General features: G+C 40.1%; 1 protein-coding gene across 1 annotated transcript in view; it reads left to right on the top strand.

The window, feature by feature from the left end:
* The window catches only part of LRP6 (LDL receptor related protein 6), a 2,645,333-nt gene that overhangs the window by 1,613,506 nt on the left and 1,019,167 nt on the right, over positions 1-12,660 (top strand). The window lies entirely within an intron of this gene.

Raw genomic sequence — 12,660 nt, 5'->3', positions numbered from 1 at the left:
GACATGCTCCACCTAAAGAAATCCAAGTCTCACTGCAAGTCACAAGCTTTAGTGAGCTAAACCTCGCCACAACAATAAATAGAACATCCTGGAGGGATAGATTCCTGTCACGGAGACTCCCCATGCTTTGGAACAAAATTCTAAACTACGTTAGGTAGAGCCCCTCACTAACGCTCTTCAAGAGAAACCTTGACGAGTGGATGGGTAACAGAAAATACACCCCTGGGATCACTTCATTGGCTCTGCTTGACAGAGGATCAGTTAATTAATCAATGGGGTGGTGAAAGCCAACACACTCTGGCTAGGCTTATAAATGCCCTCGGGCAGATAGCCTAGTACCAACCTATGAACCCCCACTCCATCCACAATTGGTGAACTTTGAAAGGGTGGTTTTAAAACGTTTCAGAGAGTTAATTCCAAAAAATAGATTTGGTCCCAATCTCACCAAAAATGAAAATGAATTTAAAATTTTTTTTAAGAACAATAAAGTTAGGGTTACGAAACCGGATTGGGGGGGTGAATAGTCCTGATGGACTCTATTTGTATGAGGGCAAGGTGCTGGACATTTTGAGGATTCCTATCAGATAGTCGAACTTCTGCAAGTTCAAACCTCATGTGGTGAAGACCATAAGCTTGAATTTGCAGAAGTTCAAGCGGTTCAGTGGAAATTTTCGTAAGGGGAGGTTTCCGTTTTGTTCAATGTGGTGTGATCTCGGAGTTGGTATATTTAAGTAGCAGATAGTGTGGGGGGCGTAGGGGGGCTTGCCCCCCTGCTTACAACAGTTTATTTTGTTTTCTTTTTTTTGTTTTTTAAGTTCGAATAGGATGGTTCGAACATTCCGTGTTCGAAGTTATTAAACTTCGACTGTGTGATACAGACCCCATTTTAGGGGATACCGAAATATACACCAGGGTCTCCAAGAATGAGATTAACATTTCATATAGGAATATATATTTGGTTATTCAAGATCTTTGCCTTGAAGGCGTTATGGGTGTAGGGACCTTACATTATGTAAAAAATGATGAACCAAAAGTACGTACAATTTTCGGTATTCCCAAGGTTCATAAAGACACCAAAGCCCGCCCCTCCCAGACCCGATAGTTGCAGCACGGTGCTCCAACTGCCCTTCTTGCCAAGTTCCTAGACCAAAAATTAAGATATCTGTGGGGAACAGAGAATTAAATTTTAAAAGATTCCTGGGATTTTCTTAAAAGTATTCCCTCAACCCAAGAGATAGAGAAGATATTGTTTGTGACCATTGATATAAAGGACTTATTCTCCATCATCCCACACGCTGAAGGGCTAGAAATGTTTGAGGAGGCATTGGTGTTGAAAGGTAGAGGGAGCCAAAATGATTTTCGGTTGTATTTAACATTGATGGAGCTGGTCCTAAAGAATAATTTCATCTTTTTAATGGTCAATTCTTTCAACAAATAAAGGGAGTGCCTATGGGTGCCAGTTGTGCCCCCATATATGTCAGTATAGTTTTGGCTATGTGGGAGCACAAATTCATCCTGAATTCTCAATACAAAAATTGTTGGCTAATGTACAAAAGATTTTTGGATGACATATGTATTTTTTTGGATTGATTCAGAATCTAAGCTAATTGAATTCATTACTTGTATTGAAAGTACGACAAGTTTTTTGAAGTTCACCAGTAATGTTTCAAGTGATAAAATGAACCATTTAGATGTAACCATACACAAATTTGGTGGTGGTTTTAAGTCTACGGTATTTAGAAAGGAAACCTACTCTTAATTCATACTTGCAGAACACCAGTGCCCACTCCATGTCCCAAAAAAGAAGTATAGTGAGGGGACAATTTTTACTGGCCCGTAGAATGACCTCCGAGGACACTGATTTTTCAGCTAGAATGTGAAAGATTAGTCTGTTTCTAGAAAGGGGGTACCCTGTTGAGTTAATTGAAGATATAAGGAAAGGAGGTGCGTGAGAAAAGGAAGGAGAACTTTTATCCCGTATTGGGGAAAAGCAGTATCCAGCATTGATGCAAATTTGGGAAAAGAGATGATGACATCCTTTGACAGGGCGTTTGTTATGGAATATAACGGTGACCCCAAAATTAGTAGTGGGGTTATTACGGAAGAATGGAACAAGTTTATTGAGTTCACAGATCTAACTGTGTTAAAGTCTAAAGCACTTCATATTACATATAAGAAAGGTTCTAACCTTAAGGAGCAGCTTGAAAAAGGCAGTATGATGGGGCAAGCTGCTAACACCTATAAGAGAGTGGGTACTTTCAAATGTGAGGCATGTATGGAATGCATATTTTAAATTTTAAATGCAGATAAGGTTTTTAATTCCTGGTAGAAATATAGAAAGTTTGTCTCATTCATTTTACAACTGTAATTCCATGGGTGTGATTTATTTGGCTACCTGTGACCCCTGTGTGGCTTTCTATATTGGAAAAACTGAAAGGAAACTAAGACGACGCATTTATGAGCATTATAGAGACATTACCCACAAAGACACTAATGCACTTTGCAAGCACACAAAAATGTGCACAGGGGCAAAATTTTTTTTTTTTTTTTGTTCTTGAAAAAGTTTTAGTATACCTCTAAGGGGTGGGCCATGGGAAACAAAACTGGAATATAGAGAGTTGTTTTGGCAAATAAAACTTGAAGCCAATGTTTTCCCTGGCCTTAATGGACATATAAACATAGCCGCTGTGAGGGTGGCCAAATTATTGCTAGCTATGTTAAATAAGTGTATATTGCAAGTTGGTTTTTAATAATGATATTCTTTTCTATGTGCTTTTTTATATTTTGACTTGTGACATTTTGTAGCTTGGTTGTTATATTTTAAATGTCCACTAGAGGGTGCAAAATGGCAGAACAATGTTTTTTACATACAGCTTTTTAGTACTGAAATTAATAAATGATTTAATTGTAATTTTTAAGTAAAATTTTAACATGAACATTTTAACGTGTACTTAAAGTAGCAAGAATAAGCAGACGGACATATACAAGGCTCTTCTCTCCAGTGTAAAATTCAGGTTTATTCACATTACAAACTGCACAAATGCTTTCACAAACAGCTTCATCAGGTGCTTAAAATGACATAAAATACCCCCTCCGTTTATACACCTATTTACAAATCACATGACTTTACTTTATTATTCATCACATAATACTGACATTGCATCAGAACAATTCCAACACAATAAAACATTTTATTAAAATAAAATAAAAATATATAAACACTCTTTAACTTACCTAAACAAAGGTCTTGATTTAAGTTTAGGTCTTGGGGGGACATGGTCATTCAGGCCATGTCCTGCATCCCCATTTAATCTAACTGTCCAAGTTGCTTCTAACTCCTCAGTGTAATTATGTATATCACCTGCTCTTACACTTGGATAAATCTTGCCTATTGCAATAAACTTAAAAACATGCGATGGATCTGTACTAATAACCTGTTTGGCTAGGGCACTAACTTTGTTCCTTCTACTAATATGATGCGTGTTCACAAATCCTGTAATTAAAACATCTAAACTAGAATCTATCTCACTACAAAAATAGAATATACCACAAGGTAGAGTCCCTGTGGACACATGTTCATAATGCCTGCCCTTAGGATAACACAATCTCCTTTTTCAAGGATTTCTTGTTCCTAAATAGAAACTTGGGTTCATTTTCTAACACTGTAGCTATTTCTTTATCAGTAGTCAGAATATTCCAGTGCCTTTGAATAATATCCATATATTTATTAACATCACTGGTATAGCTTAAGAGTACCTTCAACTTATTCTTTCCCTGCCTTATTCCATCCTTAGACTTCTGTCTTTCTCCATTTGAATAATAGGGTTTAGCTCGTGCCCCTCATGTTCACGACATCTACTACATTAGCTTGAATCATTCCTTCATTATAGCCCCTTTCTCTCAATTCTTCAGTCACTGTCTCTACTTGTAGAAAGTCAACTTTCCTAGCATTTAACCTTGAGGCTCTGAAAACTTGGTTATGTGCTACATTTCTAAATGTGTAAGACGGATGCATACTATCTTTCTGTAACAGATGATTCACATGACAGCTCTTCCTATATAGTGTCGTATAAACTTTCCCATTTACATCTTAACTGTCACATCCAAAAGGTTAACTTCCAAATCGGAGCATTTTGGTGTAAACTTCAAGAAATCTGTACTTTCATTGAGATACTTTTCAAACTGAGAAAAGCCAACATCTCCCTTACGCCATGCTATGAAAAGATCTACAAATCTCCTGAAAAACAGGACCTGTGTACCATAAGGTCCATCAAGAAGGTGTTCCATTTCCCATGCCACCATAACAGCACTGGCATTGCTATTGGCACATGATGTGCCCATCGCTACGCCATTGCGTTGTCTAAATGCTGTTTCACCATACAAGAAAACGTTATGTTCAAGCACAATATCCAAAAGCCTACATACTAAAGAGACCTTATTTGAGTATTCAGAAAATCTTTTCAAAAAATATTCAGTATTCACTATCTCTTGGCTGTTAGGGATAGCAGTGAACAAATAAACTACATCTGTTACAAATAAGATGTCTTCAGTATTCATCTTTACAGTAAACTCATATAAATCCTTTAAGAAATGCCCAGTGTGTCTCAAAATGTGACTAACCGCGCTTCCAAGGGAATTGGGCACCTTTTTCAACTTAGTCATGGAACAACCTTCTGGTTCCATTTTTCTGACTTCTTCCAGCCACAAAAAGAAAAAGGTTGCTAAGCAGCCTTTGCTACCACAGCAGACTGATGAAATGTCTTAGCCTCAGGTAGGTGACTGTTGTGGCCAAAGCTGGTTCCTCAGAGCACTCATCTTTTTCCTTGGATCCCGTTTATGTAGTTCTTATAGCTACCATGACCCAGTGATTTAGACATACCCTCTACGGCTGTTGGAGTGCCCTGGACAAGCAGTTGAGGGAGACTCTTGTTGGTCCCAGGAGAAGCGGTAAGTAATGTCACTGTATTTAACTGTAAAGCTATACCCATCCCTAGGGAGTTTTTTGATGGCAAAAATGAGTTTGTCTCTTCAGAGTTTCCTTTCAAAAAGAAGCAAAAACTTTAACATAGTCTCTTGTCTGTTACCCTGGGCAGGATCAGTATATTGGGCTTAACTCTGGGTTTAGTTCCAGGCTGATGACCCTTCCTGTATGGCTCTTTCCTAGTAAAATGAAAAAAAAAATCTTCATTTTCTGAAGAGATTCAAAATGCCTCAAAATTATTCTGAAGTTTCTGAAGAGATTCAACATGCCTCAAAATTATTCTGAAATCACAGATCATTCTATCTCCACAGAAAATTGATACAAAATCTGAATAGAGTGTTGCTTTGGACAGAAATTTTGAAGGACTTTCTTTTTCTGAAACTGTCTGGAATGAATCAGTTGTTTCAAGTGAGAAAACAGTGATGTTTCTCAATCCTCAGGAAGTGTTATGATTTGTTACAACTTTCCATAATGTATTCATGTTCTTCCTTTTCTCTCTGCTCTGGAGGACATTTTTGTTGCAGCATACATTTTCCCTGACAACCTGCCTGCTGTGTCCCCAAGAAAGCTGATAGACTTTAAAGTGCCTCAGTCTTTTAAGTTTTTATACAACCATTCCAAATCTGATCCAGTTACTATTGTTTTAATGAACCCAGCTGCTGGTAAACATATACTTAATACTGAATATACAGCTCTTCCTATTTATATCAAAAACCTTTCCACCCTTGTAAAAAGAAAAGTTTATTTATATATTTATTTTACGTTTGTTAACTGGGATAGTCCAACTGGATACATGTCCATTTTCAGTGGAGGCCTGGGGAGAAAAGCTCCAAAGAGACAAATGTGCAAGACATACAGACAATGATTCAATCCAATCCATATTTCAACTAGGTACAATAAGAGTATCTAGTTGAGAACACATATTAAGTGTTATGCCATAGACATAAGTATTCTTCTGCAAATTTCTTTTTAGAATTCTCAACTGTCAAACTCGTATGTTGAAGTTTAAGCTTGCCTCTTGTCAGAGTATGAGGAATATTTTGGCATCTATTTTTTTCTGTTGAGGAGAAATCTGCTTTGTGCAATGTGGTGTCTTCTGTGTCTCAAATGACTTCCCAGTGTTTGAAATGTGGATATGATTGTGCTGATTCCACTTCCAGGGCTGCTACCAGTGGAACTGTTATATGGAGGTTTACCTGAGTATCTTCTCAAACCTCCTAGAGGATGTCAAAAATTAAAAATCATTAAAAAGTGTGATGAAAGAAGAAACTGGCTCAGGGGATCTTACAGATTTTAGCTGCCCACCTCTAAGTTTGCCAGTGGATTTAATGCTCCCACCACAACTTTCCTTAAGCAAAATACAGTCCTAAAAAGCTGCTAGAAAGTAAATGCTTAAGAAGGAATGGCAGTGAGGTTCCAAGCAGAGATCCTCCAAAATAAAAGACCGTCTAATAAGTCTGTTTGGCTATAATAAGGATTTTCAACCTCAGCTGCCTACCCTGGCAGTCGTTTAATCCTTCCAAAAGTTGAGCTCTTTTTCTCTCTCTAGCAAACGATTGTTGGACAGGTTGGTTCTGAAAGTAATCCATCAAGGTTTCAGAGGGCAGTGGAAGTTCCCTCCCTTTTGGGGCATTGCACCATACCCTGAAAGAACAAAACGTTCTTTTCATTCCTTTTCATATCCTTCTTTAGGGGTAAAACATTCTGTCCCTCCTCAGTTAGGGGAATTATTTTATTCCAGGATGTTCCTTGTGCCAAAGAAAGAAGATTATTTTCTTTCCGAATCTGTTTGATAGTCCCCGATTTCAAAATGCTCTGTCTTCACAACTTGTTACCCTTATTCCTCATTTGAGTTTTTACTGACCTTAGATATAAAAGATGCATATCACATTCATGTAGATCCAAATTTCAAATGTTTCTTAAGGTTTTGTGTGTCTTGATCATATTGTATTTTCTGTACATTATCCTTTGGTCTATTTACTGTTGCAAGGGTGTTTACAAAGTGCCTGGCTTCTGTAATAGCCTACTGCAGAATGTAAAGGTATTCGCATAATTCCATAATTGATGACTTTCTTTGCAGAGTCTTTTGCTATGTGTCTGGAATCTATTAGTTGTGTTAGGAATCCCCTTCACAGCTGGGGGTCCAGGCGAATCTACAGAAGACTTGTATGACTTCTGTCAGGATTGTTTTCCTGGGGTGTCTCCTAGGCACCTCAGTTCAAAGCTTTTCTTCTGTAGGAAAAGTAGATCTCTATTTAGATAGTTTCTTCCCTTTTTCTAGTCCATTTACCATCCCAGCAAGGGAATCGGATTATGGGTGTCATGGCATCCGCAATACTCGTGATACCTCTTGCTAGACTCCTTGTGAGAAACATTCAATTGTATCTGAAGTCTGTCTGTTGTCAGCATCAACATCCCCTGGAATTTCAAATTCCAGTTTTGGAATTTGTGAAAAGGTAGATTTTTGTAGTGGAGACGCACACAATGCAGGTCTTCCATTCTCCCTACTTCTCCAGCTCAGTCAGTGACTGTGGACATCATAGACTTTGCTTGGCGAGCAGCGTCTACTCTATGGGGATAAAAGTTCAGGGTCTTTGAAACAAAAAAGACATACCAAAACACACGGACTTAAGAATTGTAAGCTGTTGTAAATGTGTGAATTATTTAATGCTGACTGGACCTACTCTTCAGTCGAACTGCACTTGTCAGCTATTTCTACACATCTGCCTCTGTCTGTCCCTTTAACTTCCAGAGTTGAGGCTAAACAATTCTTAAAAGGCATCCTTTGCATAAGACCCCCAGGAAACCCTGTTGCACCCCCCCCCCCGGGATCTTAACTTTATATTAGAGAAGCTGACCCCTGCTCCTTTTGAGCCAGCAGCTTCTGCTTCTTTGAAATTTTGCTCTGGGAAAATTATTTTGCTGTTTTTTTGCTGCTTGCACTAACTTCGTCCAGAAATTATTTTCTGGAATACCAGCCCTAATGGGGCTCCTTTCTTGCTGTTACAGAGAAAGTCTCTCTCTGCAACAACCCTCCCTTTATGCCTAAAGTAGTAAATGAATTAGACCTCAACCAGTCTATCCATTTACCTACCTTTTCCCCACTCCACAGAACCCTGCAGAGAGGATTTTGTGCACCTTGGATGTGCACAAGACAGCTCAAGTTCCATCTTGACAGAACAATGGAGGTCAGAAACTCAGTCCATTTCTTTGTCTCATTCCACCCTAGGCCTCCCTGTGTGTAAACACACTTTCCAGATGGATCTCTAAAGCCTTTTCCATATGGTATGAGCACCATGGAAAGAGCCTCCCTTCTCCTGTTAAGGCACACTACCAGGGCTGTCGCTTCCTTTGGCAACTTCTTCAAAGGAATGGACACTAACTCCATTCTGGAGGCAGCCACCTGGTCTTCAGGCCATACCTTCACCAAACATTACAAATTGGACAACATTTCCAAGTCTAGGGCAGGGTTTGCAATTGCTATTCTCCATGGCTTCATGGAAAGCTCCTCTACCCGTACCGCCTCCCTTTCCTCATGAACTTTGGTATTCTCCCTCATGTTAAGAATAGTTCAACAAAAAAATAGAAAGACATAGATTAGTTATGTAAAATCTTACCATAACAGTAGATGTCATTTTCTCTGCTGCAGTATTCCATTCCATCCCTCCCTCCTTCCCCCTGACTTTGTTCTTACGTGGATGAACTTAACCTACATACTTCCCTTAGATGGGTGTTCCTCCTGAGGCACTCTGTTCTGAGGAGGGTGCGTGTATACGTTAAATTTTATGGCCGATGTCTGACAGCAGCCTACATGTGATGTACCCATGCACCTCTAGTAGTAAAAGTCTTTTGTATACTGGCTGACATTGGGTTGTAGTGGCAGGTAACTCCCTCATGTTAAGAATACTGCAGCAGAGCAGAGAAGGACATCTACCATTATGGTAAGATTTTACACAACTAATCTTTATGGTAAGATGTCCTATATCACCATTCCAGTATTCTTCATGGAATGGATCTCCTGCCAAGGGTAGCCTAATGTCTAGTCAGTGTAGTCTTTAGATTTTATAGGTGCCATACTTTACACACATGCTCCCCACATAAAGGCATAAAGGTGATATATAGATGTAAATACCCATAACTATTTTGCCGCCAGTCTGAACATTTTCAAATGTCTGTCTAAATACCTGTCTGCTGTACTGCTTACCATGTCTATAGATAAGTACCCGTAGGGGTTTCTTCTCTAATTTTTCACAACATCGTCATCGTGTTCATATCCTCAAAGAAGGAAATGTCAGTATGGGAGGCAGAGTCCCAATAAAGACTCTTATGACCAGTATCTTTTTTGCCTAGGTGCTTCTCACGACTATATACATTGGCTTTGTCAAATGTTTGTCCCCAAGACCCATCATAGTCGCTTATCTTCCCTCTGCATATACCTTGAGAATTAACATCTTAAATTGGCTGAAGGTGCTATGCAGAATCCTAGCATCCTGAAGTACAGTTGTTTTCCAAGAAGGCCAAAAAATCTAGGCCTGGTTGCTGCCAGCCTCCGCTTGATGTCTCTCTAGAAGTTAGTGAAAGCCCAGAAGAATGTCCAAGGATTGCATTTAATTCCTCTGCCATGACCGCATCAGAGTCCGGTATAGATCCTAGTTCTTGCATGTCCTTGAAGGCTTTTCATATGTCTGCTCCAGAAGTTTATTGGAAACTATGGCTGATTATTTCCAAGGGGGATTCTTCAAATCTTAGTTCCAGAAAGACGTTCCTACTATGATTATTAAATCCTGCCCAGGGACTGGGCCACTGATCGTTGTTAGGGTTGATGTGCCACTTAAGAAAAATCAAAAGACCAAGCATATTACCCCGTGTTGATAAAGATCCCAAACATGAATGTTAGGGTTTTACTCAAGGCGTGTTTAATGCCTTGATGGGCCTTGAAGCCTCCTCAAGGGGTGTCAGTCCCTGCTTCTCCCTGGTGTTCCATGCCTGTTAGTAGGACAAAGGAACTAGATTCCTCAGATGAGGTCCTAAATTTTGAGGGGGAATCCCTTGCATAATTCTCTCAAATTTATTCTCCTTTAGACTGTGGCTCGCAGGAAGACTATTCTTGGAGCCCAGATTCCTCTTGGAAGAATTATCTTTTGGGAATGCTATTGCTTTGTACGATGGAGTACTTTAAGTGGACTTGCTCTTTGATCTCTGACATCCAAAACAGATACTATGAGCTTCTACAAATGGAGTTCCCTAAGCTGTCTGCAGTCCCTCCTGTGTTGGCAGCACATTTGGACACCACCTCTGCTACCTCTGTAGCTTGTGACACTCTGTTCCCAGCCCGTAAGAAACTGGATAGTTTCTACAAGGTACCAGATGACTTAAAATGTTTATTTAAATATCCTTCTGCTGATCCTTCTGTAGTTTCAGTCTCAATTGATAAGCCTTCTAAACTTTTGGCTTCTTCTAAGCTCCAACCTTCTGATAAGGATAGTAGAGAGATGGAAAGGTTGGGTAAAAAAGTATATACTGCTGCCACCTTGTCTTATTTTGGGCTATTACCAAACCCACAGGAGCAGGTATGCTTTGACTGTGCTTTCTCAAGTATCTAAGATTTTCTTAACTTCCTGATTCAGAAGTGCAAGCTTCAGCTCTTTCCCTACTTGAATCCACTTTCCAGGTTGCTTGTCATTCTGGAAAATGCAGTTACGATGCTGCTGATGCCTTTTCCAGGGCTGCTGCTTTTGTGATGAAGCATTATTCTTGGTTGCGTCTTCATGCCTTGCCTGTTGATATTAAAGCCAAACTTTTGGATGCTTCTCTGGATATTAAAAAAAAAAAATCTTTTGGGACAACTGTTACTGACCTCTTCAAGTCCCTTCAGTATAAGGGTACGGCCATGCAGGGACACGAGCATATTTTTGTCTCCCCTATACCCAAATTTCGCAGGAGTTACCCTTTCTATATCTGTCTTAGTTCATAATAAGAAGTTATGTACCTACCATAACGTTCCATGTTAGCTGTCTTCTTCTCGCCTTCTTTCTTGCTGGTTGGGTTCGGAGCCGATCCTCTGCTCCGACTCAGCCATCTTCAAAAGCTCAAGAGTTACTTACTGGCTCGAGGCCCCCCTATATCCCATGATGCCTGGCGTTAGATACCCAGATCTCGTTTGGTAAGTTTAACTGCAGACATAATAATAATACAGGAATCCTGTCCTAGAATGCATAAATCCTACTGGAGAGACTACTAGTCAGAAGGAATAGCCAGAGAAGACTCAGCCAGTGAGAAAAACATAAGGAACTCTTCTCGGTCTACTAGGATAGGGGGATGGAGGGTGGGACGCAAGAAAGAAGGCGAGAAGAAGACAACTAACCTGGAACGTTATGGTAGGTACAAAACTTCTTAATGTTAAGTTGTCTATCTCGCCGTCATTCTTGCTGGTTGGGACAGCGTCCCTAGCACCTCAATCCTGGGTGGCTCATCGGAGCAGACTGTTCAGAACAGTGGAACCAAAATCAGCTCTGCTCCTGGAGGCCACGTCCAGCTTTTAATGTGAAATAAAGGTATGAGGATTGGCCCATGTAGCTGCCGCACAAATAGTTTCCATTGGCAATCTTGCCTGAAAAGCCACTGAAGTAGCTAGAGCTCTAGTGGAGTGACCTTTTGGTTTAGCAGGAAGCTCTTTATTATTTAGCTGATATATAGATGTCAACCACCTAGATAAGGTTACTTTGGACACAGGTAGACCTTGTTTACCCTCAGCATAGGACAGGAACAGCTGGTCTGATTTTCTTATTTGCTTAGTTCTATGCAAGTAAAAGCGTAACTGTCTATGAACATCCAACTGATGCAATTTGTATTCCGCCTTGTTGGAATAATTTGGAAAAAACACAGGCAGATCAATAGACTGATTCAAATTATTGTCAGAAGAAACCTTTTGAAGGAAGGATTAATCCTGAGAGACACTCTGTCATTGTGGAAAACTAGATAAGGATAAGCGAACACAAAGAGCCTGAAGCTCAGAAACACTTCTGGCTGAAGTAATTGCAACCAGAAGAAGGGTTTTCCAAGAAAGAAACTTCAAGGAACAAGAAGCTGTTGGTTCAAAGGGGGGGCAGTATCAGGGAAGCTAAAATCAAATTTAGATCCCACAGAGGTGGGGGATTTTTCACTGGGGGCCTGAGTAAAGTAGTCCCTTTGAGAAAAGCTTTACAAAGCTTATGGGACATAATACTAGTATCAGATAGACCTGTATGAAAGTTTGAAATTGCAGCTAACTGAACTCTAATCGTGGCAGAAGACGATCCAGCATGAAAAAGTTCCGCTAAAAAATCCAAAATATGGTGCACAGGGGCTGAAAAGGGATCTATATTCCTAGCCTCTGCCCAGAAAGAGAAACTTTTCCACTTACTAGCATAAGTCTTTCTAGTGGTAGACTTGTGGGATGATAAGATGATTTCACGCACCGAGTGGGAGATGTTCGGAAGCCTGGCTAAGGTCGGAAGTGGAGCAACCAAGCAGTGAGCTGGAGAGATTGAAGGGACTGGTGCAGCCCACCCGATTGATGGATCAGGAGGTCTGGAACTGGGTCCAGGGCTGCTCCAGAAGGTAATGATGCAGGAACGGGAACCAAATTTGTCAAGGCCTGTAAGGGGCAATGAGGATCATCTTGCATCCCAATGTGGTAG

Source organism: Protopterus annectens, chromosome 11.part0, assembly GCF_019279795.1.
Source record: "Protopterus annectens isolate FY-2018-M chromosome 11.part0, PAN1.0, whole genome shotgun sequence".
NCBI classification, from domain to species: domain Eukaryota; kingdom Metazoa; phylum Chordata; order Ceratodontiformes; family Protopteridae; genus Protopterus; species Protopterus annectens.
Note: the sequence above shows the minus strand (reverse complement) of the source record. Positions and strands in the feature narration are given on the sequence as shown.